Here is a 20,390-nt window from a genome sequence, read left to right on the forward strand (position 1 = left end):
ATGATCAAGGAATCTCATGTATACAGGTGGAAGAAAGCCCTCTATGGCTTGAAGAAAAACACCTCGGGCATAGTATGAGAGGATTGATAGCTGTCTAATGCAGCTGAGATTCACTAGGAGTGAAACCGATCCAAACCATTACTCGAAGGTTGTGGATGATAAACCTCTCGTACCAGCACCTATGTCTGACAGGTGCAGACCCTCTCATTTATAGGAGACAGAGGGAGTTGGATTCAGAATGTGGGAAGATAATCTGCAAGCTTGTGACTGCCTCGAGGATCTTAACTTTTAGAAGTTATATGGTAATGATTTCGGACCAGATTTGGAAAATGCCCCTGAGTTTCATAAACTCATTCACATTAATGTTCTTGGAGAATCTCCGTCCGGACATCTGTGTTGCAGTTAGCATGGTGAGCTCATATTTGGTTGAGCCTCATTAGATTGGTGCCAAGAATCTTCTAAGATATCTTTAGGGCACAATCTCTCATGAATTGAGATACACTGCCAGAAATATGAAACCACATGATTATTCGAATGTTGAATGGGCAGGCAGTGTGAGCACTTCTCAGTGCTGGTTCTCTTTGGAATCTGCCTCGATATCCTGGATGAGCAGGAAGTAGAAGTCGGTGGCTCTGAGCACCACCAAGGCAGAATACATTGCTGATAGTATGGCCTTCTGTGAGGCAGTCTGGTTGCTGAAGCTCTTCAGTGAGCTGTTTGTACACATGATGAATACAACTGTGATTCTCTGTGACAACCAGAGATGGGATTCGATTATTGAGGAATCCCATATTTGACAATGCTCCAGCAGATAGACATCAAATACTACCTTATCTGGGATATGGTAAGTCGATGATCAAGGAGTCTCCATCGCATTGAGATGATGTACAGGACAGAGCCCTGAGGAAAGATCAAATTTGTGATTTTCCCGAACGACTTGGAGTCGTCGAGAGACCTTTGTAAAAGGGTCCTGCATGTTGCATACATTGAGCTCTGGGAGCTCTAGGGGGCTTACAATTCTATTGGAGCAACATACGACCACAGGGTGACTCACCCTCCCCTGGTGGTGCGCACTGGAACAAGATGATTCGCTCTCTTGTGTAGCAGGATGATTAGTTCTCCTGTGAGGCCTGGATTGATGTGTTCTCCATGGCAATTGTAGTAGGATTGATGTGTTCTCCTGTGAGGCCTGGATTGATGTGTTCTCCATGGCGATTGTAGCAGGATTGATGTGTTCTCCTGTGAGGCCTGGATTGATGTGTTCTCCATGGTGATTGTAGCAGGATTGATGTGTTCCCCTGTGAGGCCTGGATTGATGTGTTCTCCATGGCGATTGTAGCAGGATTGATGTGTTCTCCTATGAGGACAAGATTGATTAAGTTCTCCTGTCGAGGCATCCTACCCATGCAGTCTGGGACTCATGGGAAGTACCTCTCATCTGGTCAATGAGCAGGGAAATGAAGTTAGGGACCATAGTAGTACCGATGGACGCATCGTTGTATCTACCGTACTCCCTATGCTAGGATGTCCTCCATTGATCTGGGATCAATAGTACTGGTCTGGGACCAGTGGTAGGAGTTGTACATACTATGACGCTGACTTCGGGTCGGCTGAGACTGGTCTGGGACCAGTGGTACATACTCCGAGACTGACTTCGTGTCAGTGCAGTACTGGTCTGGGACTAGTGAGAGTCGTACATACTATGACGTTGACTTCGGGTCGGTTGAGACTGGTCTGGGACCAGTGGTACACACTCTGAGACTAACTTCAGGTTAGTGGAGAATGATATGACTCATTCTCAATCAATTCTTCTTCTTCATAGTTCAGCAGAGCAGAGCTAGCAGAGCCAGCAGAGCTGAGCAGAGCAGAGGTAGCAGATCCAGCAGAGCTGAGTAGAGCAGAGCTAGTAGAGCCAGCAGAGCTGAGCAAAGCAGAGCTAGCAGAGCCAGCAGAGCTACCAAAGCCAGCAGAGTTGAGCAGAGCAGAGCTACCAGAGCCAGCAGAGCTGAGCTGAGCAGAGCTACCAGAGCCAACAGCGCTGAGCAAAGTTGAGCAGAGCAGAGCCAGCAGAGCAGAGCAAAGCCAGCAGAGCTGAGCAGAGTAGAGCAGAGCTAGCAGAGTTGAGCAGAGTTGGGCAGAACAGTGTAGGGCACTGATGGCAGAGATAGTACAATCGGACTTATGGATCAATGGATGGAGTTTTCCCTAGTTGAGAGGGAGTGTTAAATTGGCAACTAGGGCCAAACTCCATGTGGGTCGGCTTATTTATCGTAGCTGATATTTTTATTGGATCCGTCTCGTCGAGAGGTGTAGGATTGATCCAAAGATCATCCGATTCCGATAAGTATTTATGGAGATATGAATTTATTTTGTTTATGTAATTATTATCAAGCCGACCAACTATTATGTAGGCTCTAGAAGCCCAACCGACGTGTCTATTCATCATCCACCTTTAGTATATATAAGAGAGGATTTGGAGTCATTAGCAAAACGCATACTTCAAGTGATCTCCTCTCCACGTCTTGGGTTTTTGGAAGGAGAATCACAAAAGGAGTACGCTGGTCCATAAGCTGTTTATGAAAACATCTGTTCATCATATACACTGTTCACATTGGATACGCTGTGGATGCTATACGCTGGTTTCATAGGATCACGCTGTGCATGTTGATTATATGCAGCCCTAGCAATATACACAGATATTCATACGATGGCATGGGTGGAACGCAGTTCATACAATGCACAGCGCCTATACGATGAGGACTTGTACGCTGGAAATCCTACACGCAGTCATGAACTTATATGCTGTTCTAAGCAGCCCTAAACGCAGTCAATGAATGCCTTTATATCGTTGTACTTAGAGGATCATATACACTGTTCATAAAGGATTATATACGCTAATGTCAAAGCGCAGTTCATAGAGTATCTTACACGCAAATAATGGTGACACGCAGCCATACGTTGGGAATGCAATATATATATGCTTCACGTTGTAGAAATATTATGGATCTCAATATATATATATATCTATATATATATATATACACGTTGTTCTTAAGGAACTTACATGCTGTAGCATAAATGAGGGACGCAGTCAACCGCAGTCATAATCCCACAATCCTGAGGTGTAGCTGCAGTCATGTCTATGCTGTGCAATCATGAATACGTTGGGCAGTCATGTATATATGCTGCATTCATGTATATACGCTGGGCAGTCATCATGTACAGTCAATAGATTTGTTGTAGGCAGGCTATGATACAACGCTGCAATATATTTATATATGTAGGCAAACAATGAAGAGATATATATATGCGATGGCAACATATATATATATTCGTAGTCAATTTTTATGCACGCACAATACGCAGATATTTGTGGGCAGTAGGGAACCATAACTGCACGCATGTTACCTTGATACTCTGTCTACATAACTACAGTCAAGATCTGGTGAGTTCAGGTTCTTGATGTAAGGGTGCAGGTTCAATATGTCTCAGTTAAACATCACTTCGGATCTACCTTCTAAACAGCCTAATCACATGGATATAAATGTATACGGCAATGATAGAACTATGATGGTCATGTGATCCTTCGTATGGAAATAATAAGGATGAACAATCTCAAATCATTATGAACATAGTCATATTTTTGATAAATGAAAATGCTGGTCATTGAGTTGTAATATAAGCGTTGGATGATGAGCAGCAATATATATACGTTGGGGTGATTCAAGTTACATGATGTATATATATATATGGACAGTGATATACGGTATATGAAGAATCATAAATTCTGACCTATGCTCATATACGCAGGCAAATCTACAGTACATCATATATACATGGCAAGGTATATATATGCAGGTTATGGCTATAAATATCCATGCAGGCATAAGGGCGTATTATCATAAGGACGCAGCTATGATTTAATGTGCATGGATAGCACAATGATACATGGACCATGGGCATCATCTTGATGAGTGAAATCATAAGCATGGGCAGCATGAAGCAGGATGATTATCATGATTAGTGCAGCGTGGTGCAGCACACTGTAAGGTACAGCAAATGAATGAGATGCAGAATGATGATAGGTGAAGGAGTCACCATGAGAATCAGTTGAAGCAGAACGTCTTCAACTAATCTCATCATTATTCAAAATGATCTATGCTAGATCTAGATAAGTCAAAGTTTTGACTTCTATTGTAAATGTACTCTCTCTCTCTCTCTTTCTCTGCTGAACTTTGAAGATAAAAGAAGATTTGATCAAAGGGTTTCCCCACACATTGTGGGGTTTGTCCTTGGCTCGCGCCATATCTTGTGTCCTCTTGCCTTGGCTTGTCTTCTGCATTTTATATTTATGTTCTATCTGCAGTTTATTGTAATGCTGATGTGATTGCTAACTGTGAAAATTTAAATAAATTGCTCTAGCATAGAACATACCAAAACTTAACATGAATGGAATGTGTTTTTTTATTTACTGGAAAAAGTTGAACCGTACAACTCTTAGGTAAGAGTTTGTTGTCTGAATGCACTGACAAAATTTCTAATTTAGAGTTTCTAAACACTTGAAAACAAGAAAGATTAACAAAGAAGATAATTTATGGAAATAAAGTTCAATACAAATGCTCAAGGTACGCTAGTAGTGTCCCTTGTGTGAATAAAATTCTAGTGAAAACAAGACTATAATTATACAATTAAACAAATACAAGGATGAAGTAGAATTGGCTTAGTGGTTTTTCTAGAAAAATGGAATTTAGAGCCATGTTTTTTCGCAAACAATTTAACTATAAAAGGAAAGAACATATATAGATAATTTGATGAATAGTAGAGAAGAAAAAGAATTACAATTTATATAAATTAAGGGATTAAATCCTCTTAGTGGTCAAAACAAAAACTATAGTATAACATGTTATTTATAAGGGCAATAATTATTAACTAGAATGGTCAAAAGACCTTGTTACAAATTGAGTAGAACATTTTGATGACCAAAGGCTTCCAGCCTTGTCATTTCAAAAAGTTACAAACAAGGCATATTGCCTATAACAATAAAATTACCCCTCACGGTGAAAGCTCCAAACAACTTCCAAGATAACTAAATCTAGAGTTAGCATTATGGTGACTCGACCTTTAACGAGAAATTCACATAATTACATAAGGAGACCAGAGAGTTCAAGAGTGTCTGACCTATAAGGGTGGAAGTTGAACTCATTAGGGTCTAGAAAGTTCCATGTTGAAGAAAAATTAAGAAATGCATTTCATATGCCAAGAAAATAAAATACCTGTCAATTTCCAATAAGAACAAAAGTGTGAGATGTAGGACAATAAATAAAAATAATGTTAAATAGGAAACCAAAGGATATTTTGGGAAAATGTATACCTAAGGAACATAACTCATTTAAAACCCCCATATCAACCACCTATAAATGAAAATAAACTCTATTAAAATGGTTGCATAGGATTGCAAAGTTAGTATACAATCAAGTAGAGTAAGAACACTAAACGTGAAATAAATCTTATAAAAGAAAATCTTACCATGGCATAACCTGTCCATGAGCAACCATGGCTAAACAAATTAATCTATAAGTAATGATGGCTAAATAAGATTCAACTAAAAATCAAACAAAACAAAATCACCCTATCTATAGTCTCAACATTTAAAACCCCAACTTATAAATTGACCCAATAAATAACCATGGTCATATAAAATAAGGATATGTTAAAGCCCTAAGCCCAATTTCACAAATATACTAACAAATAGACAAACTTTTTCATTTGACATTAAGAACTGCACGAGATACTTATCCTAAAGTTAGAAAATATTTTCTTGGTAAAGTCTATCAGTATCTCAAAAAGAAAACTCTTGATTAGAAATGTGCTTGTGCCTTTCTTGGTGTATCAGGGGAAACTGCAGATGCACTTGTGGAGGTTAGGAAATACCTTGTTGATTTTGTAGAGACATGTCATTGAGAGGCACAATTATAACAATATCATTGAAGTTAAAGGACGTAATAGAGTTTCTTCTTTTAGATGTTGTACCATTTCCTAAAGATGTTTATCGCTTGAAGGAGTTAGGTGTAGAAGTTGTTGTCACCCTAAATGAACCATATGAAACTTTGGTGCCAACCTCCATGTACGAGGATGAAGGAATCAAGAACCTAGTCATCCCAACTAGAGATTATCTTTTTCTCCTTCATTTGATGATATTTGTAAAGTTGGATGAGGGTGTAGTACAACTATTGTTCTTTGTTATCTGGTTGAACACAAAGGAATGAGTCCAGTTGATGCATATGTATATGTAAGGTCAAATATACCAAGGGTTCTGCTAGCAGCTCCCAATGGCAAGCAGTGCAGGAATACACTAAGCAAAGGCACAGGGATATTAACAAGATCGTTGCTTCTACTGCGTTATCTTGGAAATTTAACCAGAATGTGTCACTGGAATTATCTCAAAAGTTGGTCACACCCGATGGAAGAGATAATTTTTAGTTATGATGATTCAATTGTATTTGTGACAAACACTGATTTGGATGGATACAAAAGTAGTTAGGACATCTGTCTCATGGAAATAGATTATATAGGAACTTGGGATGGTATGATGGTGTTGCAATATGTGCCATGTAGTGATGAACTCCATTGCTATACACCCAAGGCCATATGGTATTCAGAATAAGATTTCAAGTGGAAACAAAAATAATGCAAATATTTAGTGCACAACATTATGGGTCTCTTCAAATACCTTGGATGTTATATGGCTATTTGCTAGATTTCAAAGCAAGCAATATGGTGCAGGTAGATGTTCCTATTCACCACAAAAGAGTAATTAAGTAATATACAAGCACTTGATTACAATAGGGTTTGGTGTTGCTCTCTAATGTTTAGCTGCAGAGCTCCGAAGGGAATTTGAAATTCTTCAAGCGACACGTTGATTCTTCATTCCATGATTCTTAGGTCATCTTTGAAGATGGAAGGTTCACTACTTAGGAGCCTTCCATCTCCCAGGGTAAACAATGGGGCAGAATATGACTTTTCTTCAGATCCATGGGTCAGGGATTGAGTAGATCGGCCTAAGCCCAATTATGTCATAAAGGTTAACCAAATACCCCCTTATGGGAAGTGGGTAGGGTTTGTCCCTCACAAGATCGAAGACTTTGGAAATGGGGGCACCTTCCCATAGATTCACATTTACCAATATCCACTGGACATGGGGCTCAAGGAAGAAAGGAAAGAAACCAAGATTATTCTTGTGAGCGTCGATGTGCAGGGAAATATAGCCTTCAATTCCATTGCTAAGCAGAATGAGAATGCATCCAAGGTTGTGTATTCTCAACATAGGGATGTTGTGCCTAAGCTAGGGGAAGAGGTTGGTGGGATCCAGAAGAAGGATGAAGAGGAGGAGGATAAGAATATAAATGAAACAACACTAAGAGTAAAGGAATCCCTAGAAAATATTGTGAATGTTCGTCTCAGTGCGACGCAACTGAAGAACGTCCCCCAACAATCCTCTGAAGCAACCCACATCAAATACACGCCTCCACAACAATCAGTGGCTTTTAATTCTGATGAGAAAGAAAGGATTATTAGGATGGTAGAGATGACCAAGGATCCTCTTGAGCCTCCTAAGTTCAAACATAAGAGGGTCCCTACGGCTTCTGGGTCCCCCACTATTCTTGTTATGCATTCACCTCTGAGGTCTATGACTATCAAGGATCATCAAGACTGGAAAATCCCACCTTTCATATCCAATTAGAAGAATCCCAAAGGGTATACAAGTCTGCTCGCCAAGCATCTTGCGACTGATGGAAGAGGGCTACAGGAGGTATAAATTAATGAGAACTTTGTGAAGCTTTCAAAGGCGTTGTATGTAGTTGAACAGAAGGCCAGAGAGGCTGTTGAGATGAGGTCGAAGATCCAAAAGGAGTTAATGCTCAAGGAGAAGGAGAAGAAAGAAGATGACCTACTAGATGAGATTGGTGGAGCTCTTGTTGATCAAGCGACTTGGGTCAAGCTCCTGTCGAATAAATAGGAAAGCTTGAGAGTGTGAAAGAGATTGATGACCCATAACATTCGTGCTTGAGATCAATGAAACCCTAACATCAAAATATGCACAGAGTTTAACCCAATGAGTGCCCCCGCAAGCAGTCTAGTTAAATCCACTCACCTACAAATCAACAGATGATATTAATTACGGGAGCACCCTCCTTGACTTTCATAAACCACTATGAGTGGTCCCATGGGCAGTATCAAATTTTCGAAAGTTGTATGTAGTTTTGTCAATGTATACATAGGTACGACCGTGGGACCCACACTCTAGCTCTTCAAAAACAACTAGACTTTATATGACTTTTGACCAAGCCTAGACTTATGATTTTTTTATTAATAGTTTGTTGGGACCCAAAATGTATTGCTTTTTATCCTATGACTTTTGAAGGAGGTGGGGTTTTTTATTTTTAAGGGTTTTTGTTTTATATTAAATATTATATATATATAATGTTAAACTACCAATCTGTAATTTAAATTATTTCAAAATTTCCTAACACTGCTTCAAGGATCGGTTTTGAAATTGATCATAACATTCGGGCTGTTAGAACTAGGAACAATAATAAAAAACCAAAAATTAGATTTTGAAAGGGTTCGGAAGGCCACAATCATTCATGACTGGAAATGTAAACAAAATATTCTCTCTGAAATATGAAGATGAAATTGTAGTTTGATTCCAGCATTGGGAAATTGTAGTGATTGTTTATCTCTTGAGTTTCAACATTCAAATTTATGTATTTTACTCTCTTGGACAGTGTAAGATGCAGCTACAGCTTTGGTTTAGTTTTTGATGAATCTACTTAATTGTACTCATTAAAATTAATCTTGAATCCCTTAATGGGTTCTCCATATCCAGGTACCTCATTCAATTTTCCTTAGTTTGACATTATTCTCTCGACAAAGTTAAAGCACAAATTCTTAATTTCCTATGCCAAAACTCTGTCTCTTCCATTTTCTACTTTCCACCCTACAACTCTCATAGCGTCTCTGGCCATTCTTCTTTGGAAGGCTAGGGTTTAAAAACTAGAATCTTTGCTTACAAGCCCTCATCTCATGTACTTCATTCCATTGGTTTCAAATTATTTTTAGTTAATCTGAAGATGTCTCGGGCTCAGGTTCCCTACGTCCAGGAAATGTCTCCTAAGAATGACAACATATTTTGGCACCATTGTCAGGGAATGGAGATGTGAAGTTATTTTTCCCTATGTATTAATATATATATTTATTGATGGTGAACAAGATTTGGATATAAAAATTGGTTGTTTATTATTCACTTGGCGACTCCACTAGTGAAAAACTTCACTGGAGAAGGAATCTTGCTGGCAGGAAAATGAGGAAGCAACATGCAAAAAGCAGGTATCAAATAGGTTTTTCAAAGAATCTCTATGTTTTCTTATCAGATTTATTGTTTGTTTCCCCCTACACATTACAAAGATTATTTCTTGTTTTTTATTTGCAAAATATTATAAGACTCATCAAGCACCTTCTTTGTTGGAAAAATAAGACTTCTCTTCTTCCTGTATCATTGATATTGGGACATATTTATCCCTTGAATCTGACAAGAGAAATGATTGTTGCATTACAATTCCTAAAGATAATCAGTCATAGTATGGGCATAAAGGTGATGATTCATCGTATTTGGGAGATATAATTTTTCCTCATAAATAGTCCACTACTTTTCAGTTTGGAGCCAAGGAGTTTTTTGAGCCCTTGGTGCTACCTACAAGACATTGCAAATGAAAAATTCCTTTGAAGATCCAGTACCTGACTATATTTCATTTTTCTTTGGTGAGCAACAAATATCATTTTTGGGGTATGTGATAAACTTTTTGTCTAAAAATATTTTATGGTGCATACCAATTTTATTTTTTGAATCCCAGTAGTATGGAGGCACAAGGTCCAGTACTCAAATGTTGGCATGCTGCCACTGGAAGGTGGATTTAACCTTAATGACCCCTGCCATGTGTATAATACAACCTGTAAATAAATATTTTCAATCAATGGGAATTTTATTTTGAAGCTGTAGTATTTCTAGTTTAACATTTTTAGTTCAAGAATAAAGATCCTGGAAGATAGACGTTTTAGGGAGTTTGAAAATTTCAAAGATTTTGGATTGGGATCAATTTCCATTTTGGTTTGACTCCATGCCCAACTAAGTCCACTAATCTAAAAGTTCTTAGCACTTTTCTATCAAATCATTGTCCCCAGCTAGAGCCAGATGTTATAGCTCATTCTGGCATAGCTAAAATATCAAAGATCTTCAAGAAAGTTCTAGCACAAGATTAAATTTTTCAAAATTTGATGGCACCTGATAATATTTTCTGACAGCTCTACAAAGGGAAGGCATTCTTTTTTTTATGAAAAATGATAAAAACGATAAAATTTCTCCTTAATAAACTTTTCCGACATAATAGTAACAGTACTGATATTCTAAGGACAGAATGGGAAGAAAGTAGTAATGCATGTTTGTTTAAAATCTATGGTATTAAAACTCTTGTGAAAAGTTACTTTCCTAAAAAGGATGCCAATTTACCACAAAGGATAAAAAATCTATTTAGGGTGCTTTCATAGCTTATTACTTGTAGAGAAATATCTGAGGATGTGGTGTTAAGTGAAGTTGATAAAGCTCATATAAGGCTTGTTGCTGCAAAGGGATTGTTAAGATTGTCATAGTAGTGAGATGCTCAAATAACTTCTGAACTTTTTCATTTGACATTAAGAACTGCACAAGATACTTATCTTGAAGTTACAAAAGAGTTTCTTGGTAAAGTCTATCAGTATCTCAAAAATCAAACTCTTGATCAGAAATATGCTTGTGCCTTTGTTCTTGGTGTATCAAGGAAGCTGAAGATGCGCTTGTGGAGGTTAGGCAATATCTTGTTGATTTTGTAGATAAATGCAATCAAGAGGCATAGTTACGACAATACCATTGAAGTTAAAGGCAATAACAATAGGCCTATATTTAGGTGTTGTGTCGATTTCTAAAGATGATCATTTGTTGAAGGAGTTACGTGTAGAAGTTGTTGTCACCCTAAATGAACCATATGAAACTTTGGTGCAAACCTCTATGTACCAAGATGAAGGCATCAAGCACCTAGTCATCTGAACTAGAGATTATCATTTTCTCCTTCATTTGATGATATTTGTAAAGCTAGACGAGGGTGTAGTGCAACTATTGTTCTCTGTTATTTGGTTGAACATAAAGGAACAAGTCTAGTTGACGCATATGCATATGTAAGGTCAAAAAGACCAAGGGTTCTGGTAGCAACCCCCAATGATAGGCAATGAAGGAGTACACTGAGAAGAGGCACAAGGATATTAACAATATCATTGCTTCTACTATGTCATCTCAAACATTTAATTTCCATGTGTCAGTGGACATATATTAGAAGCTATTCAAACCCGATGGTAGAGAGACAAATTTTAGTTATGATGATTCAATTATATTTGTGACAAATGTTGATTTGGATGGATACATGATCTGGAATTTATCCAGGACAAAGAATTAAATGTATTACAGACTCATGTGCATGGATGTGCCTATGTTACTTTATGAAATGGATCGATAAGATTGTGAAATACATAGACACTAAGGAAGTTAAAGAAAACATAACAGGAAAACATGTAAACACAACAAGTTTAATTAGGAGTTCACCCAATGCTCCTGGGCTATGTCTCCTTGTCCAACCTTCAGTGGTGGTCTCTCTATTATGTTTTCCAAGCAGAGTTTCTTTACAACAATGAGCTCAATTTGAGTCTCACTCAACAAATATGAATCAGTAGGATTTGAGTACACGAACTCTTCTTACTGGTACTTGACCTCTACTGGTCATAGTAGTATGAGCCTAATCTGAAACTCATACATGACAGGCCTATGTCGAGGAGCTCGCTTGAACCTCTCAAGCTTTCTCTAGAGTGCACAGACTCTCTGACTCTCTCTGGCTCTGTCTGGCTTAATGTTGCCCTCAGGTCAGCTCGGCTTCCCCTCTCTATTCTCTGCTCTTAGCTTTCTACATCTAACTAACTCCTCTCTATGTGTGTGTCCTCCGCTTCTGTTAACGCATGGCTTTAAAGCCAGTCTGCTTTCTGTCGGTTCGTTTTCGCTTCTTAGCATTCTGGTTTTCTTGCCTCTATCCATTCGAACTCCCCTGTTCTGCATCATCATCACTATTTAACGCTTCACAGGGAGGTGGCCACCTATTCTACAACAGGTGAGTGTGTCAAGTTCCTTGGACACATTTGAACCGCCGTTATTTCCGTTTTCTCCAAGATGCCCGCGAAATACGAATCTTTTGCCAACTCATCGTCCACATCAAACTCCAAATCACATATAATCTTGCTTTATCATCAGTCAAATCCATTCATTCATCAGAACGTGCCTTCGCCATTGATCTGGACACCCCAGATCCTACGGTCATCGTGCATATCGGGAGGATAATTAGCTTGACGGTTACCCGTCTGATATGCACGGTTTTCTCTCTCCTCCACTGGACGTGTGTCACTCGTTGTGTGGCATCGGGCGGGACTCAGTCTAAACCTCTTACCACCTCAAGGCACTTTCGATATCCTGCCTAGTTTCTGTGGAATCCTGCTCCCCCGGAACCGAAACCGGTACTTTTCCGTGTTTTATAACCTTTTCGGGTTCGGGCGCTTCGGGGCTTTCCTTCACTGAGGGGGATGCCCTACAATATGTTAGCACTTTAGCACTAATCGCATATCAGAAACTACCCTCATTTTTGAATTAGCCTCTGGTTTTGCCAATTTGCACCAACGCGCGTTACCATGGGCCAACGGTCTGCACGCTCGACCAAGGGTCCTCGTTGCTCTGCGCTGATCACAAATTGCAACTGTCACTGGGATTCCTTCTGATAACTTGATCTTTCTAAGACTTGAATCTTTTGGCATAACTTGAAATAGTTTATGGAAACTTAGAGAGTGTTTAGGATCCAATTCAGATCACAGCCTTCCCATTTAAAAATCTTTTGGACCACCAAAAGTTGGTTTTTAAGCATCCATCAAGTGAGGGTACTGATTCCTCGCTTACCCAATTTCTATCCACTTCGCACTGCTTGGTTTTGAACCTTTGAGTCCAATCCTGAGGTACTCAACATCCCCTCTACACGTAGTTCTCACCTTCCGGTCCAGAACTGTATCTTCCTGCAATTCGTTAAGATGTTCAGGCAACAGATCATCAATAGAAGGCAATCGACTCTGCTCTTTGGGATCTTCAACCAATGAAGGTTCAAATAGTCTCAATCTATCTACATTAACAACTAAGTAGATGTGCATGTAAATTGGTAAATCAAGGCGAAAAGCATTCTTACCAATTTTCTCAAGTATCTTGAAAGGTCCATACCTTATTGGCTTCAGCTTCTTACCTTCACCTTGCAATATGTCTTTGCTGATATACAGCCAGACTTGATCACCAACTTGGAAACTATGCTCCATCTGGTGCTTGTCATGCCTTGCCTTGTACTTGGCTTGGCTCTTTTCCAGTTGTTCCTGTACTTCCTAGTGAATCTCTTGGATTTGTTTGATGAATTTTGTGCCTTGTCCACATCACTATGTCCATCAACCACTATGTCTTTACCAAAGACAAAATCCGAGGGAGACTTTGGTGTGAAACCAAAACAGGTCACAAAAGGAGATTTTTGTGTAGAAGAATGTTTAGCTCGGTTGTAAGCATGCTGCACATAGAATAAATGTTCATCCAAAAGCCTGGGATGCTTGTTGTAATAGCCTCTAAGCAACTGGATCACTATCCTGTTGACTACTTCTGTTTTGCCATCTGTTTGCAGATGAAAAGTTGTGCTCTTCTTCAGCATGGTGTCCATCAATTCCCACGGACTTGACCAAAATTTCCCAACAAATCAGGTATCTCGATCAGATATAATGGAAGTGGGCAATCCAAAATGAACCCATACATGCTGAAAGAACAACTTTGCAGTTTGTTCAGCTGTAATCTGTTTGTTACAAGGTATTAAAATACACATTTTGTTGAACCTATCCACAACAACATATAAATAGTCATGACCTTTTCTAGATTTAGGCAGTCCCCCAATGAAGTCCATAGAAACACTTTCCCAAGGATGAGAAGGAATTGGTAGTGGAGTGTACAAGCCTAGTTTTATGTTGTTGGGCTTGCTTTTAGCACACGTGGCACACCCTCTTACATATCTAGAAACTGTCTCATTCATTTTTGGCCAATAACAAAATCTTTGCAGCTGTGCAATTGTTTTACTTACACCAAAGTGACCTGATATTAGAGAAGTGTGTGTTTCTCGAATTATCTTTACTCTTTCAGTTTGTGGAATGCATAACTTTCCAAAATGATACAAGAGTTGTTCTTTAACATGATAATCCAATTCTTCTACTTGTTTTCCATGACTTAAATTTGCATATACATCTTTAAAATCTATATCTTGAGCATACTGTTCAATGTAGCTTTCATGAAATACTGAATTATGGTTAAGTATAGTGGATGCATTTATGATTGGTCTGAACAACATATCTGCAAATTTACTGTGTATGCCCTTTTTATATCTGGTGACAAGATGAAACTGTTGTAGAAAACCCATCCACCTATAGTGTCTTAATTGTTGCATAAGAGTTTGTGAGTGCAAATATTGAAGTGGTTGCTGGTCAATATGTATAATTGTCTCTTTGCCCATTAAATAATGTTTCCACTTTTTCACACTCTGTACTAATGCATACAATTCTTTATCATATGTGGGATAATTAACTACTGCAGAATTAAATGTCTCAGAATGATAAAATATGGGTTTACCGTGTTGTATCAACACTGCTCGCATGGCATAGTCAATAGCATCTGTTTCAATCTCAAATGGTCTTTGAAGATCGAGAAGTGCTAGTACTGGTGTTGTACTAGTATTTTCTTTCAAGGTGTCGAAGGCTTTCTGTTGTTTGCCTCCCCACTGAAGCACCTTGTTCAATCCTATTAAAGCATGTAAGGGAGCTGCAATTAAGGAAAAGTTAGAAACAAACTTTCTTCAATATTGTGTTGCTCCTAAGAAGCTTCTAACTTCTGTAGCAGATTTGGGTTTAGGCCAGTTTACAGTGACTACAACCTTAGAGGGATCTATCTTCAATTCACCACCCCCTACAATATGACCCAAATAATTCAAAGATGTTTTGCCAAATTCACATTGTGAGAGCTTAACATAAAGATTTTATTTTTTTCAAAACATCTAGAGTCTGCTTAACATGCTTTAAATTTTCTTCCCATGTTTTACTGAATATAAGAATGTCATCCAAATATACAATGACAAAATCATCAAGAAAAGGTCTGAGTACATCATTCATTACTCTCATGAAAGTAGCAGGAGCATTAGTTAAGCCAAAAGGCATAACCAACCACTCATACAATCCCTGCTTTTTTTTTAAAGCAGTCTTCCATGCATCTTGCTCTGCAAGTCTGACCTGATGATAGCCACTATGCAAGTCCAACTTGGAAAAACAAACAGCTTCTTTCAACTGATCTAATAGATCATCTATGCGAGGAAGGGGATAACGATTTTTTATCATTATCTTATTCAATGCTCGGTAATCAATGCACATTCTCCATAAGCCATCTTTCTTTCTCACCAAGACAATTGGAGACCCACATGGTGATGTGCTAGGTCTGATGAACTTCTTCTCGAGCAGTTCCTGTACCTGCTTCTTGATTTCTGCATTCTCTAAAGCGGACAACCTTTTATACCTGTGGCTACAATTGTTGTTTCATGTCCTGAGTCTGACCCCAAATCCTTTTGAATAGCTGCAATAGTATTCTTCTTCTTGCCATCGTACTTCTTGGGTTTCAGCTCTGGATGTAGAATCCAGTAGTGTTCATCATCATGCCCATCCTTCTTACAATGAGTGCATGAATATTTGATCTTTTGTACAGTATTTGCCTTCCTCTCTTTCCATTTCTGTTTTCTTTTCTCCTTATTCTTGCTTGCAGTGGGTTTTGATGATCCCCCAACTTCTGGGTTCACATTCTTGCCTTTAGCCTCTAGATGTGTAGCCTGAATAGATACCTCATCTATGCTAGTGGGATTAAACATGAGAATAGTGTGCCTTAAGTAGCTGTGTAGACCACCTATATACTTCAACAGAGTTTTAGGTGAGTCTAAAGAAATTCCTAGAATCAAAGCTCTTTTCCTAAATTCTTGGGTGTAACTTTATACACTTTGCCCTTTTAATTGTCGAAGAGTTTTCCAACTCATCATGGCTTGTTGCATATAAGCTAGTGGATAGAACTGTTTTTTAATTGTAGAAACAAATTCACTCCAGACAGAAAGAATTTTACTATGCTTCTTCATGTCAGCTTGTGTCCTGCCTTCCCACAAAACCAAGGTAGTGCCTCCAAGGCGTAGGCTGGCTAGCTGAATCTTACTACTGCCTGAATCAATGCTCTACACTCTGCAATAAACATCAATCTATCTAATCCAATTATCCAGCTTCTATGTATTCAACTCTCCATCATATATCGGTAAATCAAATTTAACATCTAATTTAATCAAAGATGTTTTCTTTTTGTTTTCAGGGTTACTAGGAGGAGTGGGAAGTTTTTCTTCTTTCCCTTTGCCTTTAGAGTGGTCATGGAGGGGAGATTCTTCTGCTCCTTTATCTCTTTTGGAGTTTGATGCATCTTCCTCTCTACCTTTCTTAAATTCTCTATACATTTCCTCTACCATGGCTCTCATGGTCATGAAACTATCCATGAATTGAGGGTCTGATTCCAAGGGACTTTCTTCTGACATTTTCCTCTCAAGATAGACTATTCCAATCTCAGGGTTAGTTTCAACCAACTCTCCTTCTCCTAATTTAAGCTTTGATCTAGTTAGCATTCAACAACAAAATCCAGCATAAGCTTGTCTAACCTTAGTAAACTTGAGCTCTGATTCCACTTGATATGGAATTTATCCAGGACAAAGAATTAAAGGTATTACAGACTCATGTGCATGGATGTGCCTATGTTACTTTATGCAATGGATCGATAAGATTGCGAAATACATAGACACTAAGGCAATTAGAGAAAACATAACAGGAAAACATGTAAACACAACAAGTTTAATAAGGAGTTCACCCAATGCTCCTGGGCTACGTCTCCTGGTCCAGCCTTTAGTGGTGGCCTCTCTATTATGTTTTCCAAGCAGAGTTTCTTTACAACAATAAGCTCAATTTGAGTCTCACTCAACATATATGAATCACTAGGATATGAACAGACTCTTCTTACTGGTACTTGACCTCTACAAGTCACAGTAGTATGAGCCCAATCTGAAACTCATACATGACAGGCCTTTGCTGAGGAGCTCGCTTGAACCTCTCAAGCTTTCTCTAGAGTGCACATACTCTCTAACTCTCTCTGGCTCTATCTGGCTCCATGCTGCCCTTAGGTCAGCTCGGCTTCTCCTCTTTGTTCTCTACTCTTAGGTTTCTGTGTCTAACTAACTCCTCTCTGTGTGTGTCCTCCGCTTTTGTCAGTTCATGGCTTTAAAGCCAGTCTACTTTCTGTTGGTTCGTTTCCGCTTCCTAGCGTTCTAGTTTTCTTGCCTCTATCCATTCGAACTCCCCTGTTTTGCGTCATCATTATTGTGTAACGCTTCACAAGGAGTTGGCCACCTATTCTGCAACAGGCGAGTGTGTCAGGTTCCTTGGACAGATTTGAACAGTCGTTATTTCCGTTTGCTCCAAGATGCCCACAAAATACAAATCTTTTGCCAACTCATCGTCCACATCGGACTCCAAATCCTGTATAATCTTTCTTTATCATTAGTCAAATCCAGTCATTCATCGAGACGCGCCTCCACTGTTGATCTGGACCCCCCAGATCCTACAGTCATTGTGCATATCGGGCGGATAATTAGTCCACAGTTACCCATTAGATATGTGTGGTTTTCTCTCTCCTTCGCTGGATGTGTGTCACTCACTGTGTGGCATCAGGCGGGACTCGATCTAAACCGCTTATCGCCTCGAGTCCCTTCCAATATCCTACCTGGTTTTTGTGGAATCCTGCTCTGCAAGAACCAAAACCGGTACTTTTCTGCATTTTATAACCTTTTTGGGTCTGGGCACTTCGGGGCTTTCCTTCACTGAGGGGGGTGCCCTGCGATATGCGATTAGTGCTTTAGCGCTAATCGCGTATCAGAAACTACCCTCGTTTCTTGAATTAGCCTCTGGTTTTGCCAATTTGTGCCAGCACGCGTTACCATGGGCCAACGGTCTGAGCGCTCGACCGAGGGTCCTCATTGCTTCGCGTTGATCACAAATTGAAACTGTCACGAGGATTCCTTCTGATAACTTGATCTTTCTAAGACTTGAATCTTTTGGCATAACTTGAAAGAGTTTATGGAAACTTAGAGACTATTTAGGATCCAATTCGGATCAATACAAAAGTAGTTAGGACATTTGTCTCGTGGAAATAGATTATAGAGGAACTTGGTATGGTATGATGGTGTTGTAAGATGTGTCGTGTAATGATGAACTCCATTGCTACACATCCAAGGCCACCTGGTATTCAAAATAAGCTTTCAAGTGGAAACATAAATAGTGCAAATATTTAGTGAACAACATTCCGGGTATCTTCAAATAACTTGGATGGTATATGTCTATTTCCTAGATTGTAGAGAAAGCAATATGCTACAGGTAGATGTTCATATATGCCACAATAGAGTAATTAAATATTATACAAGCACTTGATTACACCAGGGTTTGGTGTTGTGATTTGATATTCAGTTTCAGAGGTTCGAAGGGAATTTGAAATTCTTCAAGCGGCATGTTGATTCTTCATTCCATGACACTTAGGCCATCTTCGAAGATGACAGGTTCACTACTTGGGAGCCTTCCAACTCCCAAGGTAAACAACAGGGAACAATATGATTTTTCTTCGGATCTATGGTTCAGGGATCGAGTAGATCAACCCAAGCCCAATTCGGTCGTGAAGGTTAAGTAAATACCCCCTTACGAGAAGCAGGTAGGATTTGTCCCTCCAAAGATCGAAGACTTTGGTGATGGGGGTTCCTTCCTAGAGATTCACATTGCCCAATATCCACTCAACAAGGGGTTCAAGGAAGATAGGAAAGACACCAAGATTCTACCTGTGAGCATCAATGCACAGGGAAATATAGCCTTCAACGACATTGTTGAGGAGAATGAGAATGCATCCAAGGTTGTGTATTCTCAACATAGGGATCTCCTGTCTAAGCTGGGGGACGAGGTTGGTGAGATCCATAATAAGGATGAAGAGGAGGAGGAGAAGGAGATAAACGAAACAACCCTAAGAAAAAAGGAAACTCTGGAAAAGATTGTGAATGTTTGTCTCAGTGCAGTGCAGCCGAAGAATGTCCCCTAGAAATCCTTTGAAGCAACCCATATCAAATACATGCCTTCACAACAATCAATGGCTTTTAATTCTAGTGGTAAATAAAGGATTATTAGGATGGTTGAGATGCCCAAGGATCCTCTTTAGCCTCCCAAGTTCAAACGTAAGAGGGTCCCAAAAGCTTCCAGGTCCCCACATGTTCCTGTTATGTATTCACCTCTAAGGCCTGTGACTGTCAAGGATCAGCAAGACTGGAAAATCCCACCTTTCATCTCCAATTGGAAGAATCCCAAAGGGTTTATAATTCCGCTCGACAAGCATCTCGCAGCTGATGGAAGAGGGCTCAACGACATACAGATTAACGACCACTTTGCAAATATTTCATAGGTGTTGTATGTAGCTAAAAAGAAGGCTAGAGAGGTTGTTGAGATGAGGTCCAAGATCCATAAGGAGTCGATGCTCAAGGAGAAGGAGAAGAAAGAACACGACCTGCCAAATGAGGTTGGTGGAGCTCCTGTTGATCAAGCCACTTGGGTCAATCTCCTATCGAATAAATAGGAAAGTTTGTGAGTGTGAAACAAATTGATGACTCGGAATATTCGTGCTTGAGATCAACAAAACCCCGACATCAAAATATGAACGGAGTTTATCCCAAGGAATTCCCCCACAAGCATTCTAGTTAAATCCACTCACTTACAAATCAACGGATGATATTATTTGCGGGAGCATCCTACTTGACTTTCATAAACCACTATGAGTGGTCCCGTGGGAAGTATCGAATTTTCAAAAGTTGTATGTATCGAATTTTCTAAAGTTGTATGTAGTTGAGTATTTTTGTAGAAGTGTGGGGATGCAAGTCAATATCAGTAAAACGAAAGTAATGGTCTTTTCTAAGAAAAGAAAATATAACCAGCATAAGTTCTACTTTGAAGGCAACATTTTGGAAGAAGTTGCGGATTGCAAATACCTCGGGATTGACTTCAACAAAAATCTAAGCTAGAATGGTTGTAGAAAGAAAAGAACTTTGGGGGGT

At 39.3% G+C, this 20,390-nt stretch overlaps 4 pseudogenes; all 4 read left to right on the forward strand.

Annotated features, from left to right (window-relative positions):
• The first annotated feature begins 5,951 nt into the window (after nt 1–5,951).
• On the forward strand, nt 5,952–6,541 carry LOC149172501 (phosphatidylglycerophosphate phosphatase PTPMT1 pseudogene; annotated as a pseudogene).
• A 414-nt stretch (nt 6,542–6,955) lies between these two features.
• On the forward strand, nt 6,956–8,017 carry LOC149172502 (SNW/SKI-interacting protein A pseudogene; annotated as a pseudogene).
• Nucleotides 8,018–10,927: 2,910 nt separating this feature from the next.
• LOC149172503 (phosphatidylglycerophosphate phosphatase PTPMT1-like) lies at nt 10,928–11,540 on the forward strand (annotated as a pseudogene).
• Nucleotides 11,541–18,853: 7,313 nt separating this feature from the next.
• LOC149172504 (SNW/SKI-interacting protein pseudogene) lies at nt 18,854–19,915 on the forward strand (annotated as a pseudogene).
• The last annotated feature ends 475 nt before the right edge of the window (nt 19,916–20,390 follow it).

This window comes from Pinus tabuliformis, chromosome 4_2, assembly GCF_031772625.1.
Source record: "Pinus tabuliformis cultivar Carrire ecotype Pingquan chromosome 4_2, CPIR1, whole genome shotgun sequence".
NCBI classification, from domain to species: Eukaryota; Viridiplantae; Streptophyta; class Pinopsida; order Pinales; family Pinaceae; genus Pinus; species Pinus tabuliformis.